The sequence below is a fragment of the Trachypithecus francoisi genome, unplaced genomic scaffold (assembly GCF_009764315.1).
Source record: "Trachypithecus francoisi isolate TF-2019V2 unplaced genomic scaffold, Tfra_2.0 Lachesis_group1, whole genome shotgun sequence".
NCBI classification, from domain to species: Eukaryota; Metazoa; Chordata; class Mammalia; order Primates; family Cercopithecidae; genus Trachypithecus; species Trachypithecus francoisi.
This window is the reverse complement of record NW_022681454.1, coordinates 136,017,741-136,032,348: the sequence shown is the minus strand read 5'-3', so window position 1 is coordinate 136,032,348 and position 14,608 is coordinate 136,017,741. Positions and strand designations below refer to the sequence as shown.

The window sequence follows — 14,608 nt, the reverse complement described above, 5'->3', positions numbered from 1 at the left end:
CTGGACAAGTGACGAGCGTCTTTACCTGGGAAGGCGGGTTTGGGAGAAGTTGGGCGAGGAGAGGAGGGCGGGATTCAAGAGAGCAAAGAGGCAGGTTCGGCGTGCTGGTGGGGGCCTGAGGGCGGCGGGGCCCCGCGGGGTATAAATAGCCGGCCCGCGTTTGACAGGCGCTGCGGTGACTGGCGGTGCCGCCCCCGCCCCCCCGCCGCGTGGGGAGGGGAGGAGCGCTCTGAGCTGGCTGGGAGGGGGAGGCGGACTCCAGTGTCCTGGTGGCGGCGGCAGGAGGCCGAGGGGGAGGAGCCGAGGCGGGGGGTGGAGGGAGGGGGCCGGGAGCGGGGCGGGGGCCACCATTGCTCCCCGCGCCGAGCTCTGTGTCGCCGCCGTCGCCTAGGCGGTTTGGGGTCGGTGGGGCGGCGCGGGCGGGGGTCGCTGCGCGGGGCGGCGAGCCTCTGTTTTGTCTCCTCCTCTCCCTGTGGAGCGGCTTGGGCTGCTGGGGAGGCCCCGGCTCCCTCCGGACGCTCGGCCAACGGCGGCGGCTGCTAGTCCGCGGCCCTGCTGAGAGGGAAAAGGACGCCGCTGTCTTCCCAGGCGTCGCGGAGAGCAGGTAAGAGCGCGGGCAGCCGAGGCTAGTGAGAGGGAGCGCGAAGGGCGCGGCGATAAAGCCTGGCTGTCCCGAGTGCCGCCGCCTCCCTCCGCGCCCCCGCCCCGCGCTTGTGTTGTTTGCTTCGGGGTATGCGGAGGGGTTTTCCGGCGGCTGTGGCGGTGACACCGGCCGGGGCCTGGGGGAAGGGGGCTGAGTGTCCCCGGGCAACGGTCGCGGAGCGGGACTTGGAGAAAGGAGAAGGCGCGCTGAGCGCCTGCCCGCGGGGAGCGCGGGGCGCGGGGCAGGGCTGAGGCAAGAGGTTACAGACCCCGGCGCGGGGGATGGGCCGAGCGCAGCTGGTCTCGCTGTGTTTACATCTTTGCGCGAGTCACCTCTGCCGAGAAGCGGACTGAAATGACCCGCCTCATCCCGCCAGGAGGCCAGGGTGGGGGTCCGGCTCCGGAGGAAGCGCGTCCTGGGAGGGTTTGTGTAGGGCGGGAGTCTGCGGCCGGCGCCGGGGCTGGGCGCGAGCTCGGGGCGGGACCTGGGAGGCTCTGGCCGCTCTGGGTGGCTGGGTTCAGAGGGGGTGCTGGACACCAGTTTCCTTCCCTGTCGTGCCTTATCGCCGCCGCTTACCTTTCCTTTCTGGCGCTGCTAGCTTACACGACAGGTTGTACTCGGCCGTTCTTTTATTCTCGCTCTCCACGCCGGCACCCTGCTGCCATCTCCCCCTGTTCCCCGGGAGGCAGGGAGGCTTGGCTCAGACCGGAATCTGTTTCTTAAACAAAACAAAAACGGGCTCGTAACATGCACGTCCAGCGACCGCCTTCTGGATCCTCGCGAAGCTGGCCCTTAGAGACTGCGCGACGGGATGGTCTTGGGGCGCGGAAGGAGGACGGAGAGGGCTCTGCCAGGGCTGGATGCTGACTCTGCCCCAGGAGCTTTGTGATCAGGGCATCTGAGCCCTCTCTCTTGCTCCTTTTGGGCATTTTTATTCCATGTCCGTAAAGGACCGAAAAAATATTCCGTAACACCAAGAATAATCCAGATCGCCCAGTTTCTAATCTTTTCCCTGTGTCAGCATCCTGGATGGACTCTTTCTAGGAGCCAGATTCGCTGTAGACCAGCCTTTAAGTTCTTAGTACTTCATTAAATGAGGAAGAGGGGGACGCGTCATTGTAAAACTGTTAAAAATTCCCCCCTTTCTTATGTTCATGAACGTTTACTTCAGCTTAATGGTTTAAATTTTAATCCGGTGATGAGAGAACAGTAATCGTGTGTTTGATAATCAGATTTGCTTTCCTTTTTATCTGTGACTCTCTATCCAGAAGTAAATTATGCACTTTCTTTCGTGCCAGAATCAGAGAAGGATGTATGCTTTACTAAGAAAGGATTGGATATTTGTGTTTCAGAGTTTCTTCAAAAGATAGAATGACTTATATAGGACTGGAAACCATTAAATTACATTTAAGGGAATTTAGGAATAATAAAACTTTTTATAGAACATTACAGTTTACACAGTACATTGATGTAAGTATTATTGAGACGATATCTAGTAGTTAAACACATGAAATGGAAAATTGTAATATCAGGCAGGGCGTGGTTGCTCACGCCTGTAATCCCAGCACTTTGGGAGGCAGAGGTGGGCAGATCACCTGAGGTCAGGAGTTCAAGACCAGCCTGACCAATATGGTGAAGCCCCATCTCTACTAAAATTACAAAAATCAGCCGGGCGCGATGGCGGGCGCCTATAATCCCAGCTGCTTAGGAGGCTGAGGCAGGACAATTGCTTGAACCCAGGAAGTAGAGGTTGCAGTGAGCCCAGATCGGGCCACTGCACTCCAGCCTGGGCGACAAGAGCAAAATCCTGTCTCAAAAAAAAAAAAAAAAAAAAAAAAAGGAATATCCTGGGCATTTGAAATTTGAATATTTATGTGAAACCTATTTTTAAGTTTAGTGATTTAACTCATTGGATTAATCATTGTCTCTTATTTCAGACATAAATACTCATTTACAAAATAGCTTGAGTATGGTTGGAAAGAATTTGTAACTTTGGGATTTTTCTATTCTAAGTAAACAGATTGGTACCTGTGGGCTGTAGGGTCTTGCTAATGTTAATGGCTTTACCTGCTCATGTTGTATACCATTTTTGGAGGGGGTAACAACTTCATTGTGATATAATTCACATACTAGTCAGTTCAGTTTAAAGTGTACAGTTTGGTGGGCTTATTAATTTTTTTAAAAAAATTACTCCATTTTGCAGGTGAACAATTCAGTGGTTTTTAAGTACGGTTGTCCATCGGCATCTGTTGGGGATTGGTTCTAGGGCCTTTCTCAGATACTAGAATCTATGGATGCTCAGGTCCCTAAAATAAAATGGCATAGTTGCTGGATGCGGTGGCCTGTGCCTATAATCCCAGTTTTTCAGGAGGTTGAGGTGGGAGGATCTCGTGAGACCAGAGTTTGGACACCAGCCTGGGTGACAGAGCAAAATTCTGTCTCAGGAAAAATGAAGAAATAAAAACGACATATTATTTGCATATAAACTATGCATATCCTCTTATATGCTTTAAATCATCTCCAGATTACTTATACTACCTAATACAATGTGGATGCTATGTAAATAGTTGTTATACTGTGTGTTGTTTAGGGAATAATGATCAGGAAAAAAGTCTCTACATGTTCATTTACAGACACTTTTTTTTGAGTAGTTTCTGTACCTCATTGATTGAATCCACGGATTCAGAACTCATGGATATGGAGGGCCGACTGTATACTCAAAGTTGTGCAGCCATCACTATAATCAATTTTAGAGCATTTTAATCATCCCCCAAAAGATCACCATGTCCATTAGCAGTCGCTTTTCATTTTCCCTCAGCACTCCAGTCCTATGCAACCACTGATCGACTTTCTATCTTTATAGATTAGACTATTCCGGACATTTTATATAAATGAAACCATATATGTGGTCTTTTGTGACTGGCTTCTTTCGCTTAGCATAATGCTTTCAAAGTATATCCATGTTGTAATATGTGTCGGTACTTCATTTTTTTTTCTTTTTTAATTTCATCTGTTTTCTTCTTTTTTTTTTTTCTTTTTTTGAGACGGAGTCTCGCTCTGTCGCCTAGGCTGGAGTGCAGTGGTGCGGTCTGGCTCACTGTAACCTCTGCTCGTTCAAGCTATTCTCCTGCCTCAGTCTCTCGAGTAACTGGGACCACAGGTGTATGCTACAACACCGGCTAATTTTTTTTTTTTTTTTTGTATTTTTAGTAGAGACGGGGTTTCACCGTGTTAGCCAGCATGGTCTTGATCTCTGGACCTCGTGATCCGCCCGCCTTGGCCTCTCAAAGTGCTGGGATTACAGGGTGAGCCACCGTGCCCAGCCAATCTATTTTCTTTTTTATACAGATGGGGTTTCACTATATTGCCTAGGGTAGTCTTGAACTTCTGGGCTCAAGCAATCCTCCCGCTTTGGCCTCTCAAAGTGCTGGGATTTCAGGCGTGAGCCATTGCACCTGGTCCTTTTTAATTAAAAAATTTTTTTATAGTCACTTTTTTTTTTTTTTTGAGACGGAGTCTCGCTCTGTTGCCCAGACTGGAGTGCAGTGGCACGATCTCGCCTCACTGCAACCTCCACCTCCTGGGTTCAAGTGATTCTCTTGCTTCAGCCTGCCAGGTAGCTGGGACTACAGGCATGTGCCACTATGCCCAGCTAATTTTTTGTATTTTTAGTAGAGATGGGATTTCACTGTGTTAGCCAGGATGGTCTCGATCTCCTGACCTCGTGATCCACCCGCCTCGGCCTCCCAAAGTGCTGGGATTCCAGGTATGAGCCACTGCACCCAGCCTATAGTCACTTTTTTTTTTATTGCTGAGTAATATTCTATTTAGGATGTATTACATTTTATTTATCTCTGCATCAGTTGACATTTAAGATTCTATTTTTTTGGGCTATTATGCTGCTATGAATATTCATGTTTTTGTGTAGACGTCATTTCTTTGGGTATGTACACTTTTTAATAAATTAGCATCCCAGCACTTTGGGAGGCCGAGACGGGCGGATCACGAGATCAGGAGATCGAGACCATCCTGGCTAACACGGTGAAACCCCGTCTCTACTAAAAAATACAAAAAAACTAGCCGGGCGAGGTGGCGGACGCCTGTAGTCCCAGCTACTCGGGAGGCTGAGGCAGGAGAATGGCGTAAACCCGGGAGACGGAGCTTGCAGCGAGCTGAGATCCGGCCACTGCACTCCAGCCCGGGTGACAGAGCAAGACTCCGTCTCAAAAAAAAAAAATTAGCTTTTGACTTACCTGATACCAAAAAAATTATCCATTTTGAGTATATAATTCAATAGTTTTTAGTAAATATATAGAATTGTGAAACTATCACCTTGAGCTAGTTTTCGAACATTTCCATTGCCTCCAAAATTCCCTCCAGCCTGTTTGCAGTTAACCCTTATTCCCAGCCCCAGCCTCAGGCAATCACTGATTGGTTTTGTCTTAATCCATCTGCTTTTTCTGGATATTTTGGAATTTTATAAATGGAATTGTACAATATGTAGTCTTTTGTATCTGGCTTCTTTCACTTAACATAATCTTTTTGGGATTCATTCATATTGTAGCGTTTATCAGTTTTTTGTTCCTTTTTATTTTGGAATAGTATTTCTCTATGAGTATATGATAGTCCCCCCCCCTTATCTATGTGGGATACATTCCAAGACCCCCAGTGGATGCCTGAAATCTCAGGTAGTATTGAATCTTATAGATTTTTTTCTATATCTATATACCTAGTTTAATTTGTTAATCAGGCATAATAAGAGATTAAAAACAATGTGATAGAATAGTTACAACAATATGCTATTCACAATTTCATGGATGGAAGATTTCTTACTGTAGATGTTAGCAAACTCAGCATAAAGTTTTCTTTCTTATTAAATTGGGAACTTTCACTTTTTCACTTAAAAGAAGTATTTTACAGCTTCTCTTTGGCATATCCAAATTGTCATCCTCATTACTCTTGAGCATTTGAGCCATTATTAAGTAAAATAAGGGTTACTTGAACACTAGCACTACGATACTAGTTGATCTGATAGCTGAGATGGCCACTAAGCAGGTAGTGTAGACAGCGTGAATATGGTGGATAAAGGGATGATTCATGTCCGAGGCAGAGTGGCATGGTATGAGTTTTCATCATGCTACTCAGAATGGCACACAATTTAAAACATAGATTGTTTATTTCTGAAATTTTCCGTTTATCATTTTCAGAACATGTTTGACTGTGGGTAACTGAAACTGGAAAGTAAAGCTGTAGGTTAGGGGAGATTATTGTAACACACTTTAACTGTTGACCAGTATATAGGTGTTTCGATTATTTCCAGTTTTTGACTCTTTTGAATAATACTCAAACATTTGAGTACAAGTCTTTATGTGAACATATGATTTTGTTTCTCTTGGTTAGCTATCTAGGAGTAGAATTACAGCATCATACGTTTACTTTTTAGGACACTGCCAAACTGTTTCCCAAAGTGGCCGTAACATCTTATATTGTTAACAGCAATGTTTGAGAGTTCCAGTTTTCTTCATGTCTTTGCCAACACTTATTATTGTCTTTTTAAAAAATTATAGCTGTTCTAATGGATATGAATTTGTTTGTCTTTGAGTCACTCTGTCGCCCACGCTGGAGTGCAGTGGCGCATTCTCAGCTCACTGCAACCTCTCACTCCTGGGTTCAAGCAATTCTCATGCCTCAGCCTCCCAAGCTGCTGGAATTACAGCTGAGCAAAACTATGCTTAGCTGATTTTTTGTATTTTTAGTGGAGACGGGGTTTCACCATGTTGCCCAGGCTGGTCTCGAATCCTGAGCTCAGGCAATCCTCCGGCCTTGGCCTCCCAAAGTGCTAGGATTACGGGCGTGAGCCACCGTGCCCAGCCTGATTTTGGTGATTCGTTGTGTTTTGTTTTTGTTTTTTCTTTTTTTCTCTGTATACTGTTTAGTGGAGTCATTGTGATTTTAATTTTAATTTTCCTTATGACTCATAGTATTGAGCATCTTTTCCTGTGTCTTTTTTTCTTGACCCATTTATGTCTAAAGTTGCAATTTTTTTTTTTTTTGGTGAAAAATCAGACCTTGGCGATTACCTTGAGTGGTAGGATATTAATAATTTCCACAAGTTTAGCATTCCAATAATGGAATGCTTGGCATAAATGGGCAAAAGACAGGGTCTCACTCTGTTGCCCAGGCTGGAGTGCAGTGGTTCGACCAGAGCTCCCTGTAGCCTTGACCTCCCGGGCTCAAGCAGTCCCCCTACCTCATCCTCTTGAGTAGTTGGGAATGGGGAATGCAGGTGCGTACCACTATGCCAGGTTAATTTTTTATTTTTATTTTTTGTAGAGATGGGGGTCTCACTGCATTGCCCAGGCTACTCTTGAACTCCTGGGCTCAAGCGATCCTCCTCCATTGACCTACCAAAGTGGTGGGATTATAAGCATGAGCCACTGTGTCAGACCCATTTTTTTTTTTTTTATGACATCGCTATTCAGATCTTTTGCTCCTTTTAAAATTGGGTTGTTTGGGCTGGATGTGGTGGCTCATGCCTATAACTCCAGCACTTTGGGAGGCCGAGGTGGGTGGATCACCTGAGGTCAGGAGTTCAAGACCAGCCTGGCCAACATGGCAAAACCCTGTTTCTACTAAAAATACAAAAATTAGCTGGAGGTGGTGGCGCATGCCTATAATCTCAGCTACTCAGAAGGCTGAGGTAGGATAATTGCATAAACCTGGGAGGCAGAGGTTGCAGTGAGCTGAGATTGCAACACTGTACTCCAGCCTAGGCGACAGAGCAAGGCTCTGTCTCAAAAAAATAAAATATAATATAATATAATAAAATTGGGTTGTTTGACTTATTGAGTTGTAAGAAGGTTTTTTTTTTTTTTTTAAATATATTCTGGATGTAAGTTCTTTAATAGATATATGATCTGAAAATATTTCTTCACAGTCTGTTGCTGGTCTTTTCATTGTTTAAAAAATTGGTGACTGGGCGCGGTGGCTCACACCTGTAATCCCAGCACTTTAGGAGGCCGAGATGGGCAGATCACTAGGTCAGGCATTCGAGACCAGCCTGGCCAACATGGTGAAACCCCATCTCTACTGAAAATACAAAAATTAGCTGGTGTGGTAGTGTGCACCTGTAGTCCCAACTACTTAGGAGGCTGAGGCAGGAGAATCGCTTGAACCCAGGAGGCGGAGGTTGCAGTGAGCTGAGATCGCTCCACTGCACTCCAGTCTAGGCAACAGAGCGAGACTCCGTCTCAAAAAAAAAAAAAAAAAATTGGTGATTGACATCTTTTAAAGCGTAATTAGTTTAAATTTTAATGAAGTGTGGTTTCTGAATTTTTTCTTTTATAGGTCATGCTTTTGTTGTCTTATGTAAGAACTCTCTGCCTAATCCCAGATCTTGAGATTTTTCTGTTTTCTAGAAGTTTTATAGTTTTAACTCTAACAGTTAGATTTTATCATCTATTTTGAATTAACTTCTGTGTATGGTGAGAAATCAAGTTCTGAATTCATCTTTTACATACAGATTGTTCTGTCAACCTAAATAAAAGACAGTCCCTCTGAAAGAAAACAGTATTTATTCAGGAATGGGCATTATAATGGAAATATGCATACCATAGTAAACTATGTGCATATTCAGGGAGGTAAAGGAAGACATAGATTTTTAAAGGAAAAATGAGGAGGATTACATCATCGTTTTAAATCAGTTTTCTTTGGCTATAAAGATCAATGACAAGAGTGGTGCCAGTCTGAGGTTGGACATGAAGTTACTGGGCGATGTCCTTGCAGAAGTATTTTTTTTGTGTGTAAGGTTGCGATTGCCTTTGTGCAAGGTTGTGGCCTTTATGGGTTTTTTTGTGATAGTTTTTTTTTTTGAGATGTAATCTCGCTCTGTTGCCCAGGTTGGAGTGCAGAGGTGCAATCTCGGCTTGCTGCAACATCTGCCTCCCGGGTTCAAGCGATTCTCCTGCCTCAGCTTTCCACTTAGCTGGGACTACAGGCCTGCGCCACCACACCTGGCTAATTTTTGTATTTTTAGTAGGAATGGGGTTTCACCATGTTGGCCAGGCTGGTCTCAAACTCCTGAACTCAAGTGATCCACCCACCTCTGCCTCCCAAAGTGCTGGGATTACAAGTGTGGTCTGCCTGTCTCTGCCTCCCAAAGTGCTGGGATTACAGGTGTGAGCCACTATGCCCAGGCAATAGTTATTTTTTTTAAATCAGGTATTCGTGCATGCGAACCCTCCTTTCATGGCCTTCTCTGGCTCCATTTGTCAGGGCTTTTATCACAAATGACTCAATTTTAATTCTAACAACTTTCACTTTTCTCTCTTTTGATCAAAATCTTTCTTTGGACCCAGGCACAGTAGCTCATGCCTGTAATCCTAGCACTTTGGGAGGCAGAGGCAGGATGATTGCTTGAGCCCAGGAGTTTGAGACCCACCTGGGCAACATGGTGAGACCCTGTCTCTAAAAACAAAACAAAACAAAACAAAAAGGATCTTTCTTTGGAAGCATCACTGATTAGTCATCTTGTAGTTAGGTTTTAATTATCTTTAGGTGCCAGGATGGACCTGTCCTGGGTTGTTGGTATGGTCCCATGTTGGAGGGAGTGCTTGGCAAACTAGGAGTCAGTGTCAGGACCCCTTCAGTCACATTTGAGCAACAAGGGAAGTTTGGAGGGAATGATTCTCAGGCTAAGTCTGCCAGAAATCTATTATTAAGATCAGTTTTTGTCTGTTCCTTAAATGTAGGCTATCATCTCAGGGTGTAGGGCCAGCCCGGTTTAATTCTGTTGGGAGTAGTACTTCCGCAGAAATGTAACAAATAACATGTACAAAGTTTAAAAAGGAAAATACAAAGTAAACTTAATAGTGATATGATAATACCAGTTTACATAATGGTTTTGAGCCATGAAGCTAGACCTAAGGGCAGTCAGTTGAATAAACCAAGTGACCATGGAGAACTAGATCAGACCTGTTATAACCATGTGGTCTGTTTTCTTATTTTGCGTATGAGTCTCAACTTCCTCAAAGGAATTTATCCAGGTAAATTGTGTAGTATTAGTAATAGCACAGGCATTTCTTTACTTAACCAATAGCTAATGCAGAGCAATGTTATCATTTGGTATTCCATAACTGGGTTGAATTAAAGCAGAGTATGAACAATTTTTTTAGGGATGTTGCCAGAGTCACCCACTAGTTGGACTGAAGGATCTCTTAGGTCAAGTTCTGTCAAGTTACTAGTAGAAGCTGCTGATTGTGAAATTTCAATTACAACATTATCTTGCCAAGTGAAAAAGCTGCGCCTTAAGAAGGGTAAGAGTCTCCCCTTGTTCAGTTATCTTGGGAAAAGCTGTCTATAGTGCGGAACATCGACTTCTTGTCCTGGCTTGCAGTTTGAATATCTCTGGTTAAAGCATTGGGCAGTTTGGTGAATTTTTCTGTGTGGCTCAGACTTCGAGTACCAGACTTGTCCCTTAAAATTCATCGAGTTTCAGCTTATAGAAAGGAACAGAGCAATTTCTGTTTTAATAATTCTGTGGAAGAAAGTTGGATTGGAGGAAGCTAGAAGAATTTAGGATCTAGGCCAGTTTGCAGGTAGATAATAAAAACTCAAATACAGTGTACAGGGCTACAGTCTAATAACAGATACAATATAGCTTTTCTTTAAAAACATTAACTTTTCTCTTTATAGCCATCCCAGTTTCTACCAGAGATAATCAGAATAAGACAAATTTGTTTATAAAATAGTTTTAACAGTTTTTTTGTCTGATTATTTACTTAAGGGCAGCAAGAATAGCTGTTGGCCACAAAGAAATCTCAGATTTATGAACCTTTCAAGACTAGGAAGCCAAACCAAGGCAGGCATTAGATTTCACCTACAGCCGTAGGGTTCCTGGGCCAGCCAAGAAGTGACAGATTGTATTCTCTCACTGTAAGGATGGGAACACCTGAACCCAGACATTTTGTGCACGTTCTTAAATATGATATTCCAGTCAAAGACTTGGCAATATAACTAATGTTTCCAATTGTATCCTGTTATAAAGAGAGCAGATTTTTGTGAACTTAGAGTAACAACCCTATATTATCAGAAAAATAAGAAGACTCATGAATAGTTTCTGAATTTTACTTAACCAATACCTAATGCAGAGGGATCAAGTAGGGAGAAAAAGTAAATGCTTTCACTTTTGTTGAGAGAAGTATTATCTTACCAAATTACTGTAAATGATTGATACTTTAAGAGAAAAAGTTTTCTTAAATCTGGAAAACTGAACATTTAAGTAAAGAACCAACAATATTTCAAATAAAAGTCATAAAAATATCGTTGATTATTTAATCTCATATTTTGTGTTGCTTAATCTTAATTAGCAGTTTTTCTTTTTTTTTTTTTTTTTTTGAGACGGAGTCTGGCTCTGTCTCCCAGGCTGGAGTGCAGTGGCCGGATCTCAGCTCACTACAAGCTCCGCCTCCCGGGTTTACGCCATTCTCCTGCCTCAGCCTCCGGAGTAGCTGGGACTACAGGCATCCGCCACCACGCCCGGCTAGTTTTTTGTATTTTTAGTAGAGACGGGGTTTCACCATGTTAGCCAGGATGGTCTCGATCTCCTGAGCTCGTGATCCGCCCGTCTCGGCCTCCCAAAGTGCTGGGATTACAGGCTTGAGCCACCGTGCCCCAATTAGCAGTTTTTCTAACTAATCAGTTTCTTCATTAGAATTCTGGAAAATTTTTAGTTCATTGAGCTTAAAGTTATTAGAAATGTATATTTAATAGTACAAGTCTTTTCCATGAATCTGATTGCAGATATTTTTATTTTTATTTTTAAATTTTATTTATTTTTTGAGATGGAGTTTCACTCTGTTGCCCAGGCTGGAGTGCAGTGGCCTGATGTCGGCTCATTGCAACCTCTGCCTCCCGGGTTTAAGCGACTCTTGTGTCTCAGCTTCCCAAGCAGCTGGGATTACAGGTGCACACCACTACCTTGGCTAATTTTTGTATTTTTAGTAGACACTAAAGACTAAAATTAGTAGAGACCAAAGACTACAATTAGTAGAGACCAGAGATTAAAGACTAAAATTTTGTATTTTTAGTAGCCATGTTGACCAGGCTGGTCTCGAACTCCTGACCTCAGGTGATCCGCCCAACTTGGCCTCCCACAGTGCTGGGATTACAGATGTGAGCCACCATGCCCAGCCTGTTTTTAGAGAAGAATCAAAACTGTGAATGATGAAGATTTAGAATAGCCATGGTTAAAAATCTGATGAAGTTCATTATAATCAGCAATTGACAAATTCAGTTATTTTTGTGGCATGTAACATATACTAGAATTATGACTGATGACACATTAGATTTCTAGAGTTTCTAGAGTTTTATGTACTTTTGGAATATTCATATTAATATATCAATAAATGTAACGAAAAGAAGATCTAGAATCACTTATTTGTCAATGCTTTCCATATAATTCATCATATCAAATAATCCTGATTTAGTTCAGTGTCTCTGTTTCAGAAATCTTTGAGAAGGTCCAGTGCCCTGTGGAACATCCTAAAGTTAGTTGGAGGCCAAGAAAGACTTAACTTATTTTTTATTTTTTTGAGACTGGAGTGCAGTAGTGCGATCTCAACTCTCTGCAACTTCTGCCTCCAGGGTTCAAGCAGTTCTCCTGTCTCAGCCTCCCGAGTAGCTGGGATTACAGGCATGAGCCACTGCGCCTGGCCTAATTTTGTATTTTTAGTAGAAACGGGGTTTCTCCATGTTGGTTCGGCTGGTCTTGAACTCTGACCTCAGGTGATCCACCCACCTCGGCCTCCCAAAGTGCTGGGGATTACAGGCATGAGCCACCACGCCAAACCGAAAGACTTAATTTAGAACTTGATCCTGGGGAAGTCTACCAAAGATATCAAAAGGTTTAAAACACCTGATCAAAACATAATCATAGGTCACTGTGAAATAATAGTCATTAATTTAACCACAGTAGTAATAAAAAGATTTCAAAAGCAATACAGAAAGTTACATGGATGGGAAAAAAACAACAAAAACAACAAAAAACACAAATCCAAAGCCCTTAACCCTTCCAAAGCCAAGTTTTCCTAAGTAACCAAAAACCCCAATAAAGACAGCATGAAATACAGGGATTATCTTCATAAGATGCAAAATCTTTGTTTCTTGGGCCAATTAACAAAAAGGCAAAGAAAACTTCCTGCAATGGGATTGCTTCTCCTAATGGGAATCCCATTTAGATATCTTGGAAGTTGGACCTGATGAAAAATTACTTGAATTTAGGCTGACACAGGAAGAATGTGTGTCCAAGGTTATGAGTGTACACCATATTATAGAGAAATGTAAACAAGAAAACTAGTACCTTGAACAGGAAATACATGGCTCTTTGTAAAATCATGGGAAATTCTGGGTTAAATGGAGCAATTCAGACACATCAGGAAAAGCCAAGAATACAGAATTGCTCTAAACTCTAAAGCTGCAGTTCAGAAGATGTGTGAAAATTTAAAGAAACATTTCTGAAGTAAACATAAAAACTTCTGCAATTTTTACTAAGAACAGATCAAGACTTCAAGAAAAGCTTGTTCTAACACAGGGGACCAAAATTTTAGGTATTTGTTGTTGTTTTTGAAACAGGGTCTCATTCTGTCACCTAGGCTAGAGTGCAGTGGCACAGTCTTGGCTCACTGCAATCTCCACTTTCCAGATTCGAGTGATTCTCCTGACTCAGCCTCCAGAGTAGCTGGGACTACAGGCACATGCCACCATGTCTAGCTAATTTTTGTATTTTTTAGTAGAGATGGTGTTTCTCCACGTTGTCCAGGCTGGTCTTGAACTCCTGACCTCAGGTGATCCACCTCTGTCTCCCAAAGTGCTGGGACTACAGGCGTGAGCCACTGTGCCTGACCACAGCTAAACTTTTAGAAAGCTTGTAACTAATTTTCTTTTATTTGTAGCCAACTTAATCGTATGAAAAATCCCTTCCTTCCTTCCTTCCTCCCTTCCTCCCTTCCTCCTTCCTCCCTTCCTCCCTTCCTCCTTCCCTCCCTCCCTCCCTCCCTCGCCTTCCTGCCTGCCTTCCTTCTCTCCCTCCCCCTGCTTGCTTGCTTGCTTTTCTTTCTCCTTCCTTCCTTCCTTCCTTCCTTCCTTCCTTCCTCTCTCTTTCTCTCTCTTTCTTTCTTTCTTTCTTTCGCTCTTTCTCTCTCTTGTTCTCTTTCCCTCCCTCCCTTCCTCCCTTCCTTCCTTCCTTCCTCTTTCCTTTCCCTTTTCCCTTCCCCTTCCCCTTTCCTCTTCTCTTCTCTCTTCTCTTCTTTCTCTTTTTCTTTCTCTTTCTCAACTCCCCTCCTCTCTCCTTCCCTCCTTCTTTCCTACTTCCTTTTTTTTTTTTTTTTTTGAGACAGAGTCTTGCTCTGTCGCCCAGGCTGGAGTGCAGTGGCAGCGATCTCGGCTCACTGCAAGCTCCGCCTCCCGGGTTCCCGCCATTCTCCTGCCTCAGCCTCCGGAGTAGCTGGGACTACAGGCGCCCGCCACCTCGCCCGGCTAATTTTTTGTATTTTTAGTAGAGACAGGGTTTCACCTGTTAGCCAGGATGGCCTACTTCTTTTTTTTGATAGAGGGACTCTGTCTCCACTGCGATCACGCCTCACTTTGCGGGCTCAAGTGATCCTCCCACCTCAGACTCCTGAGTAGCTGAGACTACAGGCACATGCCAGTATGTCTGGCTAATTTTTGTATTTTTTGGAGAGGCTGGGTTTCACCATGTTGTACAGGCTGGTCTTGAACTCCTGGGCTGAAGTGATCTGGCTGCTTCGGCCTCCCAAAGTGCTGGGATTACAGTCATGAGCCACTGTGTCTGGCCCACACACAAAATTTCTTTAATAAATTCATCCTTCACAAACCTTCCACAGCTTAATCAGATCTTCCACAACATTCTTGGGCCTTTAGCTTTTTTTTTTTTTTTTTTTTTTTTTT

At 43.6% G+C, this 14,608-nt stretch overlaps 1 protein-coding gene across 8 annotated transcripts in view; it reads left to right on the top strand.

The window, feature by feature from the left end:
* Positions 1-331: 331 nt before the first annotated feature.
* ELF2 (E74 like ETS transcription factor 2) overlaps positions 332-14,608 on the top strand; it is a 130,688-nt gene continuing 116,411 nt past the window's right edge. For 3 of the 8 annotated variants that reach the window (XM_033215283.1, XM_033215285.1, XM_033215281.1), the window contains exon 1: positions 333-604. The gene's annotated coding sequence lies outside the window, so the exon portion shown is untranslated. Of the gene's footprint in view, positions 605-9,816; positions 9,958-14,608 lie in introns of all 8 variants that reach the window. The other 5 variants (XM_033215297.1, XM_033215294.1, XM_033215296.1 and 2 more) reach the window with 3 other exon arrangements.